Source organism: Penaeus monodon, chromosome 2 (assembly GCF_015228065.2).
Source record: "Penaeus monodon isolate SGIC_2016 chromosome 2, NSTDA_Pmon_1, whole genome shotgun sequence".
Taxonomy (NCBI): domain Eukaryota; kingdom Metazoa; phylum Arthropoda; class Malacostraca; order Decapoda; family Penaeidae; genus Penaeus; species Penaeus monodon.
The window spans coordinates 4165240-4170239 of record NC_051387.1 but is presented as its reverse complement, the minus strand read 5'-3'; the positions used below and the strand labels follow the sequence as shown (position 1 = coordinate 4170239).

General features: G+C 35.8%; 1 protein-coding gene across 5 annotated transcripts in view; it reads right to left on the bottom strand.

Annotated features, from left to right (window-relative positions):
- Window positions 1-3392: 3392 nt before the first annotated feature.
- LOC119580288 overlaps window positions 3393-5000 on the bottom strand; it is a 51019-nt gene continuing 49411 nt past the window's right edge. For all 5 annotated transcript variants that reach the window (XM_037928375.1, XM_037928366.1, XM_037928383.1 and 2 more), the window contains exon 3: window positions 3393-5000. This exon is cut by the window's right edge and continues 541 nt beyond it. The gene's annotated coding sequence lies outside the window, so the exon portion shown is untranslated.

Below are 5000 nucleotides of genomic sequence, written 5' to 3'. Positions count from 1 at the left end.
GAGGCAGGAAGGTAAGGAAGGAGGAACATGATGCAAGAGAGGCAAGAAGTGGACTCAAAAGAGGCTCAAAAGACAAGCAAGTAATGAGGCAGGCAAAGGGAACCCAGATCTGCTTAGACCATTAAGTGGCTGTGAGAAGGGAGTATGATAATGATTCGAGAACACAGATAATGAGGAACTTTTCCAATGAAAAGAAACTGCAGTTCATGTTGAAGTTTGGTGGCTGAGCATATATCTGATTGAACAGAAAAGGTCATGAAATACAGCAGTAGCATTAGGAGGAAGCTGTACTATTGGTGCACATGAAAGTAGTTTGAGGGCTTTGTTCATACAAAGTTGTGTTCTGGGAATGAGGTGAGGTTAGCAAAGGCCTGGCAAGGTGAGGTTGTATAGTGGGAATTCCATGGTAAAACGTGTCAAGCCTTTATTTTTTGTCAGGGTCAAGGCAGGGGTAATCCATCCTGGTAAGAATATGGGTTTTGCTGATGCAGAAAACATGCATGAAGAACATATATGGAATGTATGAGGGATGTGGATGTTCATCTCCCTTTGCATGTGTTTTCTGGATGCAGCACGGGAAAGATGGTCTGAAAAGTATTGAACCAAGAATAGAAATGAATGCTAGGAAAAATAAACACACTAGATGTTGATTTTCTCTGCTTTTTCTTACTGTTGTCAGTTTTTTATTCCAATTTAAAGGCAGACTATGTAATAATTATGGGATACAAGAGATTTTCCTCTGCCTGTGCTACTTTGCACATGTCTTCATATGCCTTGTCTCCTTTGGCCTCACCCTCTGTTGTACCATATTCCTCATCCCTTGCCTAAAATGCTTTCCTCTCATCAGCAGCCACAAACACAAAGATGAAAACTAATTTTGTTTTAAAACTTTTGTCATTATTATTTTAGTTAATGATTATTATATTATGTATTTCATCATACATAGTACAGCGTACATGTAAATGGTACCACCTAGTGTGAATAGAGGAACAGGAAAACAAAAGTATGCTGAAGACATATTGTTAAGTTGCTTCCTGCCCTGGAGAAGCAGTAAAGCAAAAAAGCTTCAGAATATTTGAGGGGTTTGTTCTTTTTCCCTTTATTGATTTATTTACACTTCGTTTTGCATGAATTCTTCAGCTTTTGTGATATCTATTCATGCTAATTATAATTCATACATCTGTACTTGCCATGTTGACATTTATGATTGTGATGTTGCATTTTTTGTCTATTATACAGGTGACCTTCATTTTCTTGTATTTTTACTTTCATGCTTTAAATTTACAAGAAAATCAAGCACTACTCTTTTTTTTATTCATCACATATATTTTCATTTTATTGTTAATATTATTATTATTATATTCTTGAGGTAAATTAATTTTTTGAGGAGTTTGTTTATTGAAGTCCCCTTTGATTACCATATATCCATTCCATCTTTACTCATTTATTTTCCTTTTACCCCATTGGATCTGGGTGCAGTGCAGCTTGTACATGGACCAAAATCTAGGCATCAGTTTTACCCAAGTGGTAACTCTCCAAAGGGTGTGGTTTATAGGCCCAGCCCACATAGACACTAAAGTGCAGTATTGAGATTACTTGCCTCTTCTTTGCAATGTCATTAGACCCTTTAATGAAGATGCATTTTTGCAGTTTTGCTGTTTTAAGAGGTCTATATTTGTTCTTTTTCTGAATCAAGATGATAATAGACTCTTCTCATTGAGCTCCATAATCTCTCTCCACTTAGACTACACCCTGTGCAGTGCCTAACATAGTGTTATTTGTGTTATTTTAAAATATTTTCATAATTTGATTTTCCATAATACACCCTGCGCCACTGAGATCCCTCTCCCAGTTGACAGACGCTAAATTTCTTCTTCATGTACCAGTAGAAATCCTACTTGAGCTTACGAACAGGCCCCTTCCTGAAAGCCTACCGAGTCAATCTCATACCAAGTGGTTTGTTCACTCATGATGAGACGTCCCTGTTATCCACTGCTTGGCAACAATTTCCCATGGTGATATGTTCCCATCATCCACCCTATACCAATTTTTTTTTTTCCCATGACAAGACATTCCTACCATCTGCCCCTAGGCCAAAGTTTTTTCCATGATGAGAAATTCACATCACCTGTCCCTTAGCCAAATAAATTTGACAAGATGTGCACATCACCCGGATCCAGTGGGTCACTGTTTGGCCTTTATATCACAAGCAATTTTATAAAGTGGTATTTTTTTGTTATTGTTTTCAAAGGTTAGTGTTGTGGCTCTTACTGCACCTTTAATGGATATCATAAAAGGGAATCAATTTATATAGCAATTCAATATCTGTGATTGGATGTAATTCTTAATTATTGAATGCTGTTCTTAAGTGGAAACAGTTTTGAAAATACAATAATTTCAGTGTTTTGCTTCTGGCTTAGTTATATATGTGTGTGTCTGTGCAGTGTGTGCGAATGAAAGAGCAGGTGTCTCTTTGTATTTATGTAAATGTGTGAGGTTTGTGGGCATTTGGGTGGATGTGGATATGTATAAACATGTTTAAATATTTCCTAAACATGATTTTCTCATCTTGTTAAAGGATAAAATTGGAAATAAATATTGATAAAAGTAGTTCTATTTATGCAATAATCAACAGAATACCCGATTTTTTTTTTTTCTTTTTTTCCCATTTCTCAGTAAGAAGGTAAGTACAACATCTCCTAAACATCAATGAAGGTGATAAAATAAATGGAAACTGTACCTTATGTGTTCTCCAACACATTTAAACTGTATTGTGTGGTCCCATATATTGTCTCTATAGTTTTATTGAAAAAATGTGTATATACAATTTCTCTTTCATTTTGACCTAAACTATCAAACTTTCGATATTTTTGAACATGAAAATATCTGTATTGGGTTTACATAAATTCTTTTCAAATGAACAAATTGTGAATTTGGCACATTGAGAATTGTTTTTCCTTGATGTTAATCTCTATACTCAGAAACTTTACAAGAAAATATTGGGCATAAGTGTGAAAGTAGGCAAATGATAGAGAGAGAGAGAGAGAGAGAGAGAGAGAGAGAGAGAGAGAGAGAGAGAGAGAGAGAGAGAGAGAGAGAGAGAGAGAGAGAGAGAGAGAGAGAGATAGTAAGAAAGAAAGAGAGAGAGAGAAGATAGTAAGAAAGAAAGAGAGAGAGAGAGAGATAGTAAGAAAGAGAGAGAGAGAGAGAGAGAGAGAGAGAGAGAGAGAGAGAGAGAGAGAGAGAGAGAGAGAGAGAGAGAGAGAGAGAGAGAGAGAGAGAGAGAAAGAGAGCACAAGAGAAATAGACTCTCAGATAGACATACAAAGAATAAAGAGAAAGAAACTCAAAACAATCTTCACATAAGTGGAACTTGCATAGAAAATACAGGCTTTTGAAGTGTATTTATTAAAGATGCTGTAGAGAGAAAAAAGGATATAAAAAATCTTACAAATGCACAAATTCTATCATAACAAAATGTCTGGATCTGTATTAGTTTAACAATTTAGGAAATCACATATAAAAATACAGTAGAAAAAAAGGGTAATAAGCATGACCAAAAAGAAAAAGCAAGAACAGTAAAACTTGTTCCAGGCTAGAGAGTACAAAACAACGCTCACTGGTAGGCCCATTTTTTGCCGGTTTACTCCGAAAAATTGTGGTGACGAGTTGTGGCTACAGTCAATAGGTACAGCATCTCTGTCCTCATGCATTAAATGTCAATGGCTGGCAAGAGGTAAGGGATAAGACGTGGTGCTCGAGTTGCCATAAGTTTTCTGGTAACCCTCTGGCATCTCCCGTCCATTCACAAAAAAGTAGAAAACGTAACATTGCCTCCCTCAAGCAGACAAATGTAATATTGAATCAGCTGCTGAAGAGGGCTTATGAAATGAATGTCCGGTACTTTGCGCATATCAAAGCATGCTGTCTTTAGTGCTTTTACTTATTTTTGGACCATTAATGGCAAAAAGAAATACCACCTACTGCAGCAGCATCTAGTTCGCTTCACTTGTTATCTAATTAATTCTTCTACGACCTAATCCTCGTATTCTGATGATTTTAACAGATGCCTTTAGTTTCGTTTTTGACTAACTCTGGCTAACTTTGCATTTAATTTTGTTCCTTTGGTGGTAAACTATCTGGCATTCAGTGATGTCACCTCTTGAGTCAAAAATACTGAATATTTAAAGTCTGTGAATGACTTCTAGAAAAATAAAGATAAGACATGTGTAAGTATTTACTATGCAAATTAGGAACACGTAATACTTTAGAATATTTTCAATTCAAGTATTTACAAACTATTTGTGTGATATTTTCTTCCGAGAATGTCTTCAGAAATTACATTAAAAAGTTGCGAAAAATTCGTAAGACACTACTGAAAGCACATTATTTTTCGGACAAACTTCAGAAAATAAAAATGTACGCTAAACGTCACAGCAAATTACTAACTAATTCCTCGAGCATTATAGTAGTGAAAAATAGGACGAGATATTATTTTTATGCATATTTACACACAAGAAAAGAAATTAACTCAACCCCAAGCCACCGGGGAAGGCACGTACATACATGCCAAACTCACTGTGAGTTTAATTAATTGTTTTTACACATAGATGGCTCCATAAGTGCTAAATTGCCAATGAGCCTACCTGTCTCACCTGATTACCCTCTTCCTTGACTTCCAAAAATAATTTCTGGTTTCTCATATAGTTCTTGCTAATGTCAATAAGACTATAATAATTATAATGCCTATAATAGAAATAACAGGATTGATATTGACAGCATTAGTGAAAAAAAAACATGTTTTTCCCACAGACTCGAGGAAAGGTGAAATCAGGTAAGGTCTCAAGGTTTACTAATTGACTCCTTTGTGGCTAAGCACTTGCTCAGCCATATCTGTGCAGAGACATTTCACGAAACAATACTACAGTGAACACAACATTTTCCCAGAGACTTTGGGTTAAAATAACTTTTCTACATCGAAAATGCCTGTCTATGAAACA